Genomic DNA, 19,027 nt, shown 5'->3' with positions numbered 1-19,027 from the left:
TTCCTCGTTCCGCTTTATATTTATTCAATGAAGAAGATTTCTTGAGAAGGTATAGCAAACAGACAACTCGACAACATTTTCAGGAATATCACTCAGGGCTCTTCGCCCGAATCTTCTCAGATCTCTTCTTAGCATAGTACTCCCCATGGCTTTCAGGGCACATCTCATCAAAGTGCATCTCAGGATCTCCGACATGGTACCACTCTACCTAGTGGTACTTCTGTACATCGAGGTCATTCTTCTCACCAGAGTTTTTCTAGTCAGCGAGACTCCTCGCAACGCCCTTCTCATTGAGATACTAGTCGGGTTCCCCATCATTCTTCTTCTCAGTGAGAGTATATGGAGGGCTCTCCTCACCAGACTACTCACCCTCAGGAGCGTTCTATTCATAAGTACTGGCCTAAGGTGGCTCGTACTTGTCCTAAGAGTAAGATAATATCACCAGCTGCGCAATAGAAGAAGAGACGACTGAAAAAGTTCCATCATTAGATTCCAGGGCCACCCTTACTAGAGAGATCATATAGAAACCGGTTGAGAACCCTCGCCTTGCTGATTACGAGGTGGTTTGGTTCAAAGGGGCTGCCTCTGACATGACTGAAGAGAAGGTAAAGAACTTAAGGAAGGCCTTCAACCTTTCTGGATTTTCCATCACTATCCTTGGTCCAGAAGACAGAGCTGAGGACCCCCCTTTGGGTATGTGCGCTTGTACACTCTCTACCATTAAGTATGGCACACTACTTCCTCTTCATCCATATTTCTAGAGTGTGGTAGATTATTTTGGTATTAGTCCCTCTTAGTTGGATCCCAACACTATCTTATTGTTATCTGCGATGTAAATTATCTATCATCGTAGAAAATGGCTGCTCCAGTACCTCATGAGATCCACTACTTGTTTGATCTAAAGACGAACCCTTCTCAGTGCAACTCGAGGTACTTTCACTTCCACCATTATACGAGCAAGGGTACCGACACCTCTTTGGAAGGGATTTCTGGAAACAATAAGGCATTTATATATGTCGACAACTATTTCTTCACAAGAGATGGAGGCCAACTACTCCAAGTTCAATCACCTCGGGCCTTTTTATAAACTGCTCCCAACCCATGCCGTGACTGTTAGGGCCAAGGAATTGATTTCCATGAACCCTGAGGAGAAGAACACCAAGGTTCTCCTTACTTCAAAGAACCTTAGGTAGGTCAGGTTGTTTCCTTCTACTGTCGCCAATGTTCTGGAAGAAGATGGTACCAGACCCGTGAACGCCATAGACTCCCTGGGGCCTATTCATATAAAAAATGTACCCTATTCGCCAGTGCTAGTTGGATGAGAGGGTGATGAGGTGGGTGAATCTACGCACTCACTGCTTGCTTCAGATGACTTTGATGAAGCCATGTTTGAACTCGAATCTCATTCAGAAGGTTCGACAATTTTATGATCTTTACTTTAATTTTCGTCTGTGTTTGATATCTTGTTAATATTTGATCTTCTTTTACAGGTTCAAATATGTTCAACTTTGTTCACACCCAACAAAGGTCAACTCCAATCGAGACTAGCCCTTCTGCCTGAGCGAGTAAGAGGGCCAGGGTTGAGCCTGAGTTACTAACGGAGGTCCCTCCTGAGATGCCTCCTTCGGCTCCACTAACGTCTAGTCCTGTCACAGACGTAGAGCCATCCTTGCCTATATCGGTTCCTCTCAGTATCACTAATGTGGGTGCCTCCTCCTCTGCGCCTGCTCCTTCATCTGAGCCACACAAGTCTGCCATACAGAATTTTGGTGCCATTATGGACCAAGCATCCCATCTGGAGCAGAAAACAATGACCTTTAATGGGATTAAGAATGATGACTTGAGCACCATCCTCATGAAGTCACTCCATGACATTCAAAGTGTAAGTCCTCTAAATTTTTCTTTTTGTCTGGTTAGCTTGTGCGTTGGTGTTATCTAACACCTGCATACTTTTTGCAGGCGTTGATGTTGGTCTCCCATGTTCGTGATAGGTCTATGGATTATACATATACGTTTTCCAACCTTCGCTCTGAGTTTGAAGCTGTCCGCCAGGAGGTACTAGACCTTAGACGCACTCTTGGCTCTAGGGATGTGAACATTGCTCTGAAAGATGAAGAGATCAGCACTCTCTGTAGTACCGTGGAGCTCAAATAGTAGGAAGTGACTAAGTTGACCCTCAGGGTAACCCAGGTGCATGGGAAACTTGCTGATCAGCTTATACAGTCTGAAGTTGAGAAAGAGAAGTTGATTTCTGAAATGGACCAACTGTAGAAGGATGCTCTTGTCGAGAAGGAGCAAGAGGTCAAGGCTGCCCAAGACAAGGCACGAGAGGAGTATTCAGAGACTACCTTCTCTTGCTTCTAATTGATCTGGAAGTCCAAAAAAAATATGAACTTGGATTTCCTCCCCGAGAAGACGTGAACGAAGGAGCTTAAGAAGTGTTTGGCTTGTGAGGCTATCGAGGTTTAGGGTGGTCTTTCAGATGATACTCCTCACCCTAGTTAGTCTTCTTTTGGTCTTTTATCCTTTGTCTTTTCTTTTGTGCCATTAGTGGGGCACCTTGTACTCGACAATTTTTACATATGAAATTTTATGCCTTTATGCTTTTTTGTTATGAGTACTCAGCGTATTGATAGAAATTTTTTATTTCCAATGCTTACTAAGTATATCAACTCACAACCCACATTGGTTCAGGTATTAGTATACTCTGAACACATGTATTTCACGCGCCATACTAACCTTACTCTTTTACGTTTTTCATGCTAACAACCATGGTAATGTTAGTTGTACAATACTTCACCAAGTACCACGAATCAAATGGTTAGGTCGACCACCCCATGGGTGATAGGCCAACCACCCTATAGGGTTGATGGTCTGGTTGACCACCCTATAAGGGACATGGCTAGTAGTCTCCCTACCAATGCTTATTTTGTTTTTGTTTTTTGCGCTTTCAAAACACATGTTGAAAAAATGTCCTAGAAAAGCTTGAGCTTGCTTAGTACTTAGGGTCACATCCTCATTGCTTGTATATACCCTGATCGGTATGTACTATATGCCCCCAAGTGATCATGGGTTTAAATGCCTTGGTCACTTACTACTTTAAAATGACTTGCTTCGAGCGTTTAGACACATAGTACTATCCTTTTCACCCAATCATGCAAGCAACAAATGCTTGTCCCTCATTGGTAGTCGGGTGATGGTTTCATACTCAGTTGTAATGATACATATACACAGATGCAGATTGTGTAGCAAGTGCTGACCACGATCCCCGTAATCTTTCGTGTACTCGTTATAATGATTATAGACAAAAGTGTCTAAGTTTGAAAAATCGAGTCTTGATGGGCTAATAAAGCCTGTAACGAGTCTTAGATCAAATTATTGATCGGTCCCTTAAGGAACAGATTCGATTATGATTCGATGATGGTGATTGGTCTTTGGACCAGTCTCTCTTTGATCGTATGAGTCAATAGGTTCCTCAAGAACAATGATTGAACTTGATCAAACAATTTGGCGATAAGGTCCTAGGATTAGTGTCTCTTATTGATCATATGGGTCGATAGGTTTCTCAAGAACCAGGATCGAACATGATCAAATAATTTGGGGACAAGGTCCTAGGACCAGTCTCTCTTGTGGATCGTACGGGTCGATATGCTCCTCAAGAATCAAGATCGAGCATGATCCATAATGGCGACAGGTCCTCAGGCCAGTCACTTGTTTGGATCTTATGGGTTGATAGGTCCCTCAAGGACCAGAATCGAACATGATCCAATGGGGTTGACAGGTCTGAAGTGATTAGTCCCTCGTTGAAAGAAATTTAAATAATTAAGTGAAACTTAAGAAATTAAATTCATTCATTGTAAGCATAATGGTTATTACGTAGATAATTCAAAGATAATACATTTGCAAATTAAAATTTGTGTCGCTGCTGAACAACTTTACTGATAGTACCGGCGGAGGTGTTCGTCATTCCAATTGTTTTTTATTAGTTCTCCATTTAGTCGAGCTATCTTATATGCCCTTGGTGGGATCACCTACTCCACAAGGTATGGTACTTACCAATTTGGTCCTAGTACCCCTGCTGTAATGTCCTTAGTGTTTACGAAAACCTTCCTGAGTACTAAGTCTCCAACTTGGAATTTTTGATCTTTCACCCTGGTGTTGAAGTATCTGGCCACTTTTCGCTGGTGTGGTGCTATTCTAAGACTTGCCTTTTCTCATCTTTCTTTGATTAAATCAAGTGACTCTTCTATTAGTTGATTGTTCCTCCATTGATTGTATGTCTCTCGTCTATGCATTGGAGGAGTGAGTTCAACTGGCAACATGGCTTCATACCCAAATGCCAAAGAGAATGGTGTATGGCCTGTTGTTGTTCGAGTCGTTGTTCGATATGACCATAGGACCTTCAGAAGTATTTCTTGCTAGGCTCCTTTGGCTTGTTCTAGGCGTTTCTTTAGAATGTCTTTGATAGTCTTGTTCACTACTTCTACTTGACCATTGGCTTGGGGGTGTGCTACTGAGGAAAAGCTCTTTCTGATTCAATGCCTCGTACAAAATTTGGTGAACATATAACTTTCGAATTGAGTCCCATTATCCGAGACAATCTTCTTCAGTAGACCGAATCGACATATGATATTCTTCACTACAAAGTCTAAGAATTTCTTTGAGGTGATGGTGGCGAGCAGTTCTGCTTCAGTTCATTTGGTGAAGTAGTCTATGGCTACAACAACAAATTGGACTCCTCCCCTTGCCGTGGGTAGCTTCCCGATCAGGTCGATCCCCCATATAGCGAAGGGCCAAGGGCTTTGCATTTGTGTTAATTCATTAGGTGTCGCCCGGGGTATCTTGGAGAACATCTGATATTTGTGGCATCTTCTGACATACTTCATCGAGTCTTCGTTAATCGTCAGCTAGAAGTATCCTTGCCTTAAGATTTTCTTTGATAGGCTCTACCCTTGAGTATGATCTCCACAAAACCCCTTGTGTACCTCGATCATTATCATCTTTGACTAGTCTGGTGTAACGCACCTTAGGAGTGGTAGGGAGTACCCTCGTCGGTACAAGACCCCTTCGACTATCATATATCATGCAACTTGTCTCACTAACTTCCTTGCTTTGTTTTGATCACGAGGTACTACTCCTTGGGTGAGATAGTTAATAATAGGGGTCATCCATGTATCTCCTAACTCAACAGGTAGTGCCTCCTGCTCGGTTATGCTTATTTCCACCAAGTATTCAATGGGAATGACATTCAGGGTGTCTCTTTGGCACTGGCAAAGCTTGGCTAAGGCATCATCATTGGCATTCTGCTCCCTTGGGACTTGTGTGATTCAGTATCCTTTTAATTGTGCCAACAAGTCCTTCACCTTGTTCAGGTATTGCACTATCCTGAGTCCCTTGGATTGATACTCCCCAATACCTGGTACACTACTAGTTGGGAATCGATGAATATCTCCAGGGATTATGCATGCACATCCCGGGATAAGCATAATCATGCTAGCAATGCCTCGTACTCAGCCTCGTTGTTTGAAGCATTGACTCCAAATATGAGAGCTCAGTGGATTCGATGATTCTTTGGAGTGATCAGTATGATTCCTGTGCCTGAGTTGTGTTCATTGGATCCTCCATCAACAAATAGCTTCCATACAAGAGTATCTCCTTCTTTCTCGGTATCTCCATTCTCCAATTGGTAGGAAGGGTCTTCTAGGTTGGTTCCCTTGGCTATGAAGTCTGCCAATGCTTGTCCTTTTATCGCCATCCTTGGATGATAAGTGATATCAAACTGTCCTAACTCCACTTCCCATTTGAGTAACCGTCCTGAGGCCTTTGGCTTCTGAAGAACTTACCGTAGTAGTTGATCGGTTAGGACTCGGATCGAGTGAGCTTGGAAGTATGGACGCAAATTATGAGAGGAGATTACTAAACAATAGGCTAGATTTTCAAGAGGGGGATACCTAGACTCTGCACCTACTAGCCTTTTACTGATATAGTACACAGGGTGCAGAACCCTGTTCTCTTCTTTCACCAAAGCAGTGCTGATTGCATGCTCGGAGATTGCCAAATAGATGAATAACACTTCACCATCTATTGGCTTCACTAGGATGGGAGGTTGATCGAGATGCTCCTTCAAGGCATGGAAAGCTTTCTCGCATTCCTCAGTCCATTGGATCTTCTTCCTGCTCCTCAATAAGTTAAAGAAGGGGACACACTTGTCCATAGACTTCGATATGAGCCTACTGAGGGAAGCTACTCTACCTATTAAGCTTTGCATTTCTTTGATTATGGTAGGTGACTTGATGTCGATCAATGCTTTGATCTTCTCGATGTTAGCCTCGATTCCACATGAATTGACTATGTATCCGAAAAAATTACCATAACCAACTTTAAATGAGCACTTAAGAGGATTTAACTTCATGCGATACTTTCTAAGTATGGCAAAGCATTCCTCAAAGTTTTGAACATGCCCTCCAGCTTCTTTGGACTTGACCAACATGTCATTGACATATACCTCCACATTTTTGCCGATCAAGTCTCGGAACATGCCATTCACTAAACATTGGTAGGTGGCTCTTGCGTTCTTCAAGTCGAATGGCACTACCTTATAACAGTACAATCCCTTGTCTATTTGGAAGCTGGTATGTTCCTCGTTGGGAGGGTGCATACTTACTTGATTATACCCAGAATATGCATCCATGAATGAGAGTATTTCATGACATGCAGTTGCATCGGCCAATTGGTCTATTCTGAGTAGTGGGAAGCAGTCTTTGGGGGCAGGCCTTATTTAGATCTGTTAAGTCCACGTATGTCCTCCACTCTTCTCGTTTGGTTTTGGGACCAGCACGGGGTTTTAAACCCAGTATGGGTAGTAGGCCTCCCTTATAAATTTTTTTTCTTTGAGCCACTCGACCTTCTTTTTAAGGGCTTGAGATCGGTCTTTGTCATGCAATCTCCTATTTTGTTGCACCAGTGGGTAGTTTTTCTCCACATTGAGGACATGGCTTATCACGGATGGAGAAATTCCAACCATGTCCTTATACGACCAGGTAAAGACATCCTGGTTCTTTTTCAAAAACTCTACCAACCGTCCTTCCACCTTTAGTTTCTTCCCTACTTTGATTACTCTAGTCGGGTCTTCCTCACCTAGAAGGACTTTGTCAAGATCTTCGACATGTCCTACCCCCATGACATCATCCCCAAAGTGAGGAACGATGTCATTTCCCTCGCTTTGGGAAACTTGTTACAATAACAAATCTTCGTTAAAAGGAGCCCCCAGCTGCAGTAGAGTGTTTCCTTCAATGTCAACTTCCATGTTGACAACCTCATTGTTTCCTTCATTCCCTTTGCAACAGGTCACCACCATTTTTTTTACACATGGTCCTTTCTTTGCTTTCACCATCGACGTGTTATAGCATTCCCGTGCCTCCCTTTGGTTAACCTGTACGCATCCTTGCCTTGCGCTTGTGGGGAACATCAAAGACAGATGCCAGATAGGCTTTGTTGTGTGTAATGCCACCAGGAGGGTTCTCTCGAGCACTACGTTGTAAGCCATTGAGAAATCTACCACCAGGAACTCTGTCATCATAGTCTTGTGCCTAGGGGCATCCCCCACCGTGACTGGTAGTTTGATAGTTCGTGCTGGTGCTAGGCATTCTCCTGTTAGCACATATATCACTTGGGAACAAGGTTTTGGGTCCTTTACCATGAGCTTCATCTTCTCGAGGGATAATTTGTAGATGATATCTATTGAGCTTTCCGTATCCACCAAGCATCTCTTCACTCGAGCATCGACGATTTGAATGGTAAGAATCAGAGGGTCATTGTGGGGTTACCTCACATGCCTACCGTCATCCTCCATAAAGTGAGAGTTTCACTTTCATACTTCAGAATTTTCAGAGACCGTTCCTCGACTGCCATGCACTAGGAAGACTCCCCTACCTCATGTCTTAGGGTCCTTTCATATCGCTCACGAGTGTTGTTACTGTTGCCTGCTATGTGAGGCCCCCCACATATGGTGTCCAATGTGAAGTCCACGGTATCTGGCTCCAGTGGTGGACTCATTTGCCTTTGGAACTCTGGATTCTTGCTTGGGGTTTCGGTCTTGACTCGATACCTCGAGAGTTTTCCTGATCGGAGGAGAAACTCTATCTCATCCTTCAACTATTTTCACTCGTTCGTGTCGTGCCCATATTCATCATGGAACTGACAAAACTTGTTCTTGTCCCTCTTTCCTTCTGAGCGCAAGGGTGATGGCTTTCAGTATGGTACTATGATAACTTCATTTTAGGGTCATTTTAGAATGTGTTTTTATGGTAATCTTGAGTTTTTATGTGTGTTTTGTGCACGATTACACTTTTGTTTGTCTTTGTTGTAGGTTGGAGTGATGAATCATGAGAAAAATGCAAAATGAAGCGAAAATGATGGGAAAATGAGGCTCTTGGCGCTTATTGGACTAAAAATGATACCAAGGATGCTTAAAGGATGGGTTTTGATGAAGAGATGAGTTCAAAGATCTAATTTGAGAAAATATTGAATTAAAGTCCTGACTTGGGATTTTGAGTCGTGACTTAAGGTGAAGTCAGAGGCACATAGCTTGTTGGACGGAATTAATGTCACGACTTGGGCTTACAAGTCGTGACTCAAGAAATAACAGAGGTTTAGCTAGGGGGAAACTTAGACACGGGCCGCGACTTGAGATTCATGAGTCACAACACCTTAAGCCATTACACGAAAGAGAAGGGCCCCAAAACAGACACGGGCCACGACCTAGAGATGGACAAGTCGCGGCCCTCACACAAAAAAACACAGACTCTTTTAATTTTTTACTATAAATTTGTATTTAGGGTTTAATTAAGTCATTAGGTTAGTTTTTAATTACGTTTTTAGAGACTAATTTTGTTTCTTAGGCTAGTAATTATGTAGTTTTATATTTTTCTTTCTTCTTTAAGTTTATGAATCTTATATTCTTTAATTATTATTTGATTAATTTAGTCATGTCTGATATGAACTAAACAATTTTTATCTAGGGTTTAATGTAGTCACTTGGATTTCTATCTACTTGAATTATGATGTTCTATTGATTTTTCTTCTCTATTCTAATCTATGTAATGTGTGTTTAATGCTAGTAAGTACTTGATCACTGTTTGCTTGATTTAATAATTTTGATTCAAAATTCGAAAGATGAGAATTGAATATGCTATCATTATATAGACATAGGTTGCATATTGGATGAAAGTACCTATATGGCTTGTGTAGTAATTAGGTTTCTATGCCTAATGTCTTCTATATGTTTAAGTTTATCACGGAGATGTAGAAAACATGCATATAGGCTGAGATCTGATATCTTGAAAGAGAATAGGAATCGATTTATGTTAACCTACTATTATAATAGGAAGAAAAAAAAATCTAGAATTGATTAATAAAATTAGTAGAATGAAAAGTTGATGAAATGAACACCCTAGGTCTTTTTCATAGTGATTTAAATCTTTTATTTAGTTGTTTTTGTTTAAAGTTATTTTCAAATTTAAAAATAAAATTCTTATTTGCCAAATAGAAATTTAAAGAACAATTAGTGGTACTTGGAAGATAGTCTTTGAGGGAACAATACTTTACTTATCATATATTACTTGAATCGATTGCGTGCACTTGCGTAAATACATATTTTCACGTTCATACTCCTGGTATGCTGCCAAGTAAATCTCAGCCCTTGTTGTAGTTAGGAAAGTATAGTTGGTGAACCTGGGCTGGTAGGGCTGGTGCTTAGGCTGTTTGTCGCTTTTTGCTGGCTTAGCCTTCATTACTCGGCCCCTGAGGTACTCCTCCTCTTACAGTTGCCCCCATTGCTGCCCTGAGGATTTGCGACGTTCTTGCTTGCCTTGATAAGGGTCGGATGGTTTATGCCTTTTTCTTCCTTCATGATAGCGTCATTAAGCTTCATGTATTTGTCTGATCGGTCCAGGAACTCCTGCAAGGGGTTGGTGGGGTTCCTATGGATGCTTTCCCACAAGGGACTACGATAAATGATTCCTGTCGATATGGAGATGAACTTCCCTTCATCTCTTACCGTGGATGCTCGGTTTGCTTCTCTCATGAATCTTTGGATGTAGTCCTCTAGGGATTCATCCTTCCCTTGCTTGATGTTAGCTAGCTATTTGGCATAAACTGGTTGAATCCGTCTGACACTGAAGACCTTGCAAAATTCCTTCCTAAATTGCTCCCAGGAAGTGATGGATCCAGGTTTGAATTTCCAATACCATTCCTGAGATGGGTCAGAGAGAGTGGTAGGGAATACCCTATAGATATAATCATGCTCCACATCGAGTAACACCATCTGATCCTATAACTTTCCAATGTGTTGCACTGGGTCCTCCTTCCAAGTGTATGTTGGAGGTTTCGTGGTCTTGTACTTTGGTGGTGGTTGAGTAGCTTGGATCTTGGAACTGAAAGGACTCCCACTTCTATGAGCCAGCTTGATATCGGAAGGTTTCTTTGTCAGGCCTTGAACAACCGTGGTGAGTGCATCTATCTGAGCCTGCACTGCTTGTGGGATCGCTGCTCCAGGTGGGGTCCCCGGTACCCCCTCCTAAGCACTGGTTGTCCTATTTGCGACTTCCCTCAAATCTTGAGGTTGTGCATCTTTCATGAGCCTATCGAACACGGTATTGGTGTTGTTCATCGTTTCCTTTCCCTTACGAGACCGAGGGTGTAGGGATGGTAGGTCCGCCTTGCTCTTGCCGGTGCGATCCTGCCCCCGAGCATCTACTCCTACATGACTCTAAGACTTTGAGCGACCATTTCCATTCTTGTCACACTTCTTAGATGTCTGACCTTCCTCTCCTGTGCCGTTTTGTCTGTCCCCCTGGGAGGGGGCCTTTCGGTTGGTAACACTCTTACTTCGAGAGGAAGTGTTATTCTTCTTAGTCATGGAAGAGGCAGTCTTGGACTGCACCTCTTCATCCTTTTTCTAGGAAAGTGGCTCTGAGAACATCCTTGGGGTTCGAATCCTCCCCTGGGACTCCCTGTTACTGATGTCACGCGTCCCAGCTGCTTCGGCATGAGCCTCCCTCATCGCCTGAGCAGTAGCTTCAGCATTAGCTTGGGCTAACTGGGTAGCTGCCTCCAGGGCCACAACAGTTTCGTGGTCCCTCCGGTCAGCTTCCTACTCTATCTGGATCCTCTTCTGGACCAGCTCATCTATCTCCCGCTGTTGTCGTTCCATAGTCACCCTCTAGAGGGTAATTTTTGCAGCAAAGGCTTCCTGCCTCACCAGAAACGGTGCCATCTCTTCTTGGTGAGCTTCGTGTGGATTATCCGCATCAACTTGATCTCCAACCTCCACTTGAGGTTCGTTAACAGGATCAACGGGATCCTGAGTGGTGGAATCTCTAGGAGTTGTCTTCTTTTTCTGACTGGGTTTTGGAGGCATCATAAAACTGATGAATGTGTGTTTCTTGAGTTCAACTCTCAATGAAAGCACCAAAATGTTGACATGTGAAATTGGCCAACGGTCATATGTACTATATACAACACCTTTTGAACGATATAAATGTAAATATACGATAGAGTACAAATATCTAAATAAAACACACATAAATTTATAGTGGTTCTGCCTTGTTTTGATGAACAGTAATAACCTAATCCACTTAGTATTTGGTATTGAATCACTCAATTGACAATTACAAAGATGAACTGAAGAGTTCACCCATCATAGATTTTCCTAGAAGTTAATCCAAATGATCGATCCAATAGTCTCTCAATCCATCCTTCTTTTCAAATGAAGCCCTGGGTCGTTTATTTATACTACCCAGGGGCTGTTACATGATCAGCAAGACTTGGGATAGTGGTTTAGTACACGATCATTGGGAGTGGAGATACATGTTCACCTTCCCATGAATATGAGAACGTGGGTCTTCTCGTCGTTTCTATGGATCATGGTTGACCATGCACGATTGAAACCTTCGGGAAAATGCTAAGTCTTGGTTGGTCTATGAGACTTAGGTGCTAGGCCCAATGACCCTTTAGAGCTTGGGTGCTAGGCCTGTTGAGCTTCTGGGTGCTAGGCATGTTGATCTTCTAGGTGCGGTGCTAGGCCTGCTGATCTTCTAGGTTACAGGCCTGTTGAGTTTAACTTGAATGAGCATAAACTTAATCCAGCAAAGTGTATTTAGGAGTTTAGACCGACTACCCTATGAAGAATAGGTTGGGCCGACCACCCCGTGTGGTTCTTAGGTCATGCTAGGTTGACCACCCCTAGGGGTTGGGGTCAGGCCGACCACCCCTAGGGGGCTAGGGCCAGGCCAACCACCACAAGGAGATTTAGGCCTAGTCGACTTCCCTATAGGTCCTGGACCTATCCATCAGTCTTTTTCAATACTTTGTCGTTTTTTTCCATGACTTGTGATGGAACATGCTGCTTTCTCATTCGCCACGTCATCTCTTGAATTTTGAGGGATAACAATATTCATAATCATGCACATTTATAGGGGCCCAAGCCCTAATCAAATCCATATTCAATATTCGGGCCATGCCCTAATCATTTACATCACATATTGGATGCAGTTTTCTTACCTGTAAAATAAGAACAATCATCAAGCATGATCCTGATTCCAAGCCCTAGCGATAACCTAGTCACAACCAAGTATAGAATCTTGTCAATAACGAGTAAATAAAGGCTTTCAGACTGAGTCCCAGCCTCCGGGAAGTTGAATCCTACTAAACGGGGTAGTAGAATCAATCCCAAGCCCTTAGGTTTGAGTTCCCGCACTCAAAACCTAACTTTGCTAAAATTGTTTATGCGGGCCGCGACTTGCCCCTGAGGGTCACGACACGCCTACAATCTGAGTCACCCCTACCTCTTCCCAGGGACACGCACTGTGACTTGACCCTGAGGGTCGCGATGCCCTAAGAATAATGTCGCAACGCAACCCCACGAACCTAGAATTTCCCTTTTTTCCTCAGCCAAAACTCACCAAAAATCATTTCAAATAATCCCGAAATCACACTCCAATCCCAGAACAACATCAACACTAAACCAGCAACAAAACCTAAGCTCAAACTCACTAAAAACCCAACCAAAAAATCAATTCAATACCTTGAACCTCAAGCTCAAGAACACCCAAAACCAAAACAGAATTCAATTAAAAATAGAGTTTACAACCTTACCTCAGTTGTGAATTCTACCTTTTAGCTACAGCTAATCAAACTAGACTTCAGGCTTTCAATTCCCAAGCCGTAAATTCACTTAGTTTCCTCAAAATTTAAACACCAATGATAGAGAGAAAGAGAGAGAACGATCGAGAGAGAGAAAGAGAGAGCTTCTTCTATATGTTTCTATTCTTTGGGTTTCTTGTTGCTAAAGGATATAGTAACCTAAGTCACTACTTTTGCCCAAAAGACCGACATGCCTCTAGGCCAAATTTCTCTCTCAAAGCCCCTCAAGGGCAATTCAGTCTTTTGCCACATGTCTAGTTGATCATAATTAAAGCCTTGTAATCCCTGTTAATTCCAATATCCTCAAATATTCATTCCCATTACCCAATATTCTGGTAATGTACTAAGTTACAAAATTATTCCTAGGCTCACCCTGAGCCCGATATTTGACCTCATTATGACTAAACCGCTAACTTGCTCCCTAGGATCACCTCGTCCCGACTCAAATATATCCACATAATAATGTGGTCTCACATATATGCCAAATATACCGATAACGGGCCAACTTACGAAAATTTTCCTTCTGATAAGAAACAGGCCCACATGCATATTTAATACACCTAAACATGCATATCAAGTCATATTATAATATAACTCATATAATCATAAAATGATACACATAAATATCACATTAACACATAATTTTTCATAGTTTGCCATCATGGCCCCCTAATCAAGGCCCTAAGCCTTATTAGGTAATTCGGGACGTTACAAAAGTGGCCCTCACGACGTTAAGCACCTCCTGTAAGGAAACGATGTGACTATTTTGAGCGTCTATTTCCCGTTGCTGAGAGGCAACTTGGAACTTGAGTGCCACCACTTCTGGTGGCTCCTTCGTTTGGCATGATTGTGAATATTCAATTTCGCAGTTGTCTATATCTTCTCCATCGTTATCATCGTAGCCCTCATTATCGAACACCATCGGATTAAATGGTGGAGGTGGTCGGCTAGGTTCTTCTCCCATAGCGGAGATGATGGGAGCATTGTCAGGGAGATTCCTTCTTGTGGTTTCCATTGTTTCAACTCAAGCTTTTCTTAAGCTCTCAATGAAAGCACCAAAATGTCGACTAGCGATTTTGCCGACAACTAAATAAACGAAGCTGAAAGAAATAGAGACTGAGACACAAGTGTTTATGTGGTTCAGGTCATGAATTAACCCTAGTCCATGAGTCACTTGTATTTTGGATGTTTAAAGCTTGCAAATGTCAAGCTTCTATGACGGTTTTCAGGCAACATTTAGGCAATGCTCTGAAAACAAGAAATGAGTCAAAGATCCTTTACAAAGTGTGCTCTAGCCCTATTTATAGATGGTCGAGGATAATTAGTTCCCTAATGATGGCTAATAGCAATTATCCTCCTATAATGGGGACTTACGTGTACAAGAAATGATAAATTCCCTCAGTTACAATGCTGGTGGGTCTCTGCATATTTCAGTGGGCCCAATACGGTGTAACAACCCACTACTTTATTCGGCAACATGCTCCTAACAGTGTCAGGAGGGTGGCTCCATGTTTCCCCATGTCAGGCAGCGTCGTGAGATATCCTGCTTGTCACTTGTATGGAATCGACACCACGATCAATGTAACATTGAATGACAGATGCCTGCTTATGGTCTAGGGTCACTATGTTTGGCACCTGGAATCTCTATTCCAGGTCCAAAGGATGATTCTTGTAGACTTGTATGACGTGAGTAGAAGAGACATTCTTGTAAAAAGGCCTAGAGCATTATCCTGGAATGTGACCCTCGAGAGTAGAATTTCCATGAGGACGTACTCCTTCGGTGGTGGTGAACTATGATTGGAGGCAAGGCTTACCTCCCATGGAGCTCTAGGCAAGCTTCAAGGGACTTAATTAGCTCACGTGAAGGCTCAATTACTGTTTAATGTGTACCACATGTCACTTGGTGAAAACATGGACAACAATATTGATTTCATAATCATACATAATCGCTCTTCAAACATACAGAATGACTTCGTTAAAGGAATAAAGAGTGTGTCATAAGTATTTTATTCAAAATAAATGGTATGTTGTAGCTCGATGCATGATAAAGAAAATGAATTATATAATAAGACACCGATCCAAAGATAAGGATTGTTTGTTACCTACATGTAGGGAAGAATATCGCTCATGTATTAGAGCCTTTCCTTATATTTTTTTTTATATGAGATGTCTATATTTCGCTACACTATATGTAATAAAACCAAAAATTAATTTTGATTTAATTTATTGTTTTTTTCAATTGAATTTTTTTATTATTATAATAATTGTTGTACCCTAAAAATGCGAGCTCAATTATCTTGCTCGGGGTACACCCGAGAAGTAATAAATAAAGGAAATTGGACTATGGAGACATTTCATTAACTCCAGATCAAATAGCTTGAGGTTATGTCGCCAATGTTGGGACAACTTGAGATCCTTTAGATCGCCTTAGATGGCAGTGGCAGAGATTGAGATATATGGTGTCCAGATCACCCTCATCAAGCTCCAAGTATGATCCAGACCAGATCTTCATGCTCCCATAACATCCAGTTTGAGTAGCGCATCTAGCTTGTGGAAGTCCAATGACGAGCATAAGGAAGAATCCTAATAGAATCAAAGATTCTTCATGCATAATAAATGTTTATAACCAGCTGAGCTCGACCCAAAGCTTGCGTTCCAATCCTCAGCCCGACCTACGTGCCCATCTAAACGCGTAAAGAGGACAGTCAGCCCACTACAATGATCCAAATGATACTCAGATGATGGGAGATCCATCAATCATGCACGATAATAGGAATGTCTCGCCTAATCGGGCTCCTGCTTGGGAGGAAAATAACCCACATAATGCGCAAGATAGGATGGGAGCAGGTAACTAGTTCCCAAATAACCTAGAGACGAAGGATCCAACCCTTGAACTGATGGCCTTGATGGAGGAACAAATGAAGAGACTTCTTTCCGGGAAAAACAAAGAGACTCCTCATATCCCAGCAACTCCCTATTCCATAAGCTTCAAAATGCCTAACATGCCTACGTATGACAGGACAACTAACCCATCCAACCACATTTGGACCTTCAAAACTTTGTTGAGAGCCCACAATGTTGACATCGACCTGCGTTGTGTCCTGTTCCCAACGACATTTATAGGACCAGCCAATTTATGGTTCAATAAGTTTAAAAGGCACTCGATCACTTCCTGAAAATAGCTATTAGCTAAGTTCAAAAAGTAGTTTCGAGCTACAAAAGAAGTTCAATTAGAGGCCAACTGCTTGGCCAATAAAAAACAACAACTAGGTGAATCCCTTAAGGAATACACCAACCAGTTCAAAAACATAGTAGCTCAAGCTAGGGAGGCAGATGATAGTGCCAAGCACATGGCCATGTTGTCAAGAATCGTTGTAGGAGGTAAATTGTGGAAGGAACTTCAAAGGAAAGGAGTGAAGAGTATGGATGAGTTCTTGGCTCGAGCTCAAGAATTGATCAACTTGGAGGAAGCAGAGTTTGCAATCGTTGGAACCAGCTAGACCCTTATTCCGCCCACTGGAGTGGCGACGAATGTTGTAGCTAAGGCTCAGCCCGTGGTCCATAACAACTAGGCAGGGAATAACAAAAGAAAGAGGAATGGTGAGGGCGACCAAATTGGGTCCAAGAAGAATAAGCCCGAGGAGAAGTACACTACCATCTTCACCGTGTATACCAACCTAATAGATATGTAGGAACACATTTATCTGGCTAATTATAACTACCTTTCGTGGAAAAATCCAAAGCCACTGAGACATCAACGTGAAAAAAGAGACCTAACCAAATTTTGTCATTATCATAATGACATTGGTCATAACACTGATGATTGTCATAAATTAAATGATGAGATCGAGAAACTCATCTGTGCTTCACTATTAGCACAAATTCCTCAGCCAGCAGTGCAAATTCCTCAACCTGCTCAGGGACACCAAGCTAATTCACCACAAGCTCTCCCAGCTCCAGGAAACCAGGTGATCCCTCCTCCTATCGAAGGAAGGGATATAGTCACCATTACAGGCAGACCTCATTCAGTAGGTAAGAGCAAGGGAGCACAAAAAAGATATATTCAGAAGCTAAAAACTAATGAGGATGCGGCATTTACTCTGGAGCAGAGGTTATCTAAACAATAGTGATTGGATAAACAACCAATCATTTTTACGGAAGAAGACACTAGCCACATTCAATTCCCTCATAATGATTTGCTGGTGATAACTATTCAGCTCGCTACTCGAAGGGTAAGAAGAATCCTAATTGATAATGAAAGCTCGGTGAATGTGCTATTTAGGCCCATTCTTGAAAACATAGGACTGTCTGTAGCTGATATTAAGGCGACCTCCATGACTCATTATGGGTTTTTGAGAGAATTAATGAGAACAATACAAATGATCGAGCTCGTAGTAACTCTTGGAGATGAAACAAGAGATGTTGCGAAGATGCTCAAGTTCGTGGTAATTGACTGTCCAGCTGCCTACAACACAATCTTGGGAAGACCAGAACTCGCCATTTGGCCATAAAGTTCCCCACGTCCTTGGGGATAGCACTGTAAGAGGGGAACAACTCGCTTCCAGGGAATGCTACAACATTGCCATGAAGGGAAAATCACAACTCGGGCAACAAGTCATGGTGATAATTGAAGAGAATGAGAAGCCTCAGGTGGCAGAAAATGAAGTTTCCCAACCAAAGGAAATAGGCCCAAGAATAGGCGAGGATCGATTTGAACTCCATTCTCTTGCGGAGCTCGAAGCAATAATTCTTGATCTAGAGACCTTCTAGAGTAGTAAAGATTAGAAAAAATATAGGAACTGAATGAAAGAAGAAACTGGTCAAGTTTCTAAGAAAAACCTCTACATCTTCGCCTAGTCACACAAAGATATGGTGAGAATAAGTCCGAGTGTGATTATGTATCTAGCTGAAGTCCAGAGCCTAACTAGAAAATTTGCGGCCTTAAATCAGTTCATATCCAAGCCCATAGAAAAATGTCTCCACTTCTATAATCTGCTGAGGGTAAACAAACGATTTGAATGGACCAAAGAATGCGAACATGCATTTCAAGATCTAAAGAAGCATCTGGCTGGGCCCCTGTTTTATCAAAACTAGTTGCTGGGGAATGTCTATACCTAAACTTTGCAATAACGGAAAACACAATTAGCGTTGTGTTTGTTTGAGAAGAAAATTGGGTGCTGAAACCAGAATACTACATACCTAGGAAGCTTCTAAGATTGTAACGCCCTAATTTCTCATAAAATTATCGAGAACACAGTGTTGGATCATAAACATAAATATTGCTCTTTTATTTAGACAAATCAGATTAAGCAAAATGATCCCATGTCTTTACAAAAATAAAATAGTAGTCTTTAACATAATAAAATGAGAAACACTATAAATAAAAGAAAAACTTTAAAGGAAACGCTTTGGAAAATAAAATCATAGGCTCGTTTATCATTCCTCGGCAACATGGTCCCCACGAATGCATCACTAAGCTCTTAGGTCCCACTCGCCACTGACATTTCTATCCTCAATTGTCTGCACAATAATATCATAAGGAATGAGCTTCTAAACCCAGTAAGGAAAATACAAACAAGCAAACATATAATCATATAATCATATAGTCATAAAAAACATACCATAAGTTCATACAAGTATTCATAACAATGCTAATTTACTAATCATACAAGATCATAATATATTCTAGGTCATAACATATATCATAATCATAAGTCATAATAGGTCATAATGGGTCATAATCATAGGACATAATAGGTCATAACAGGTCATAATCATAGGTCATAATAACAAGACATGTATAAGAAAAAGATAAGTGCTTATA

This window comes from Humulus lupulus, chromosome 9 (assembly GCF_963169125.1).
Source record: "Humulus lupulus chromosome 9, drHumLupu1.1, whole genome shotgun sequence".
NCBI lineage: Eukaryota > Viridiplantae > Streptophyta > Magnoliopsida > Rosales > Cannabaceae > Humulus > Humulus lupulus.
The sequence above is the reverse complement of the archived record's forward strand: the minus strand, read 5'-3'. Positions refer to the sequence as shown.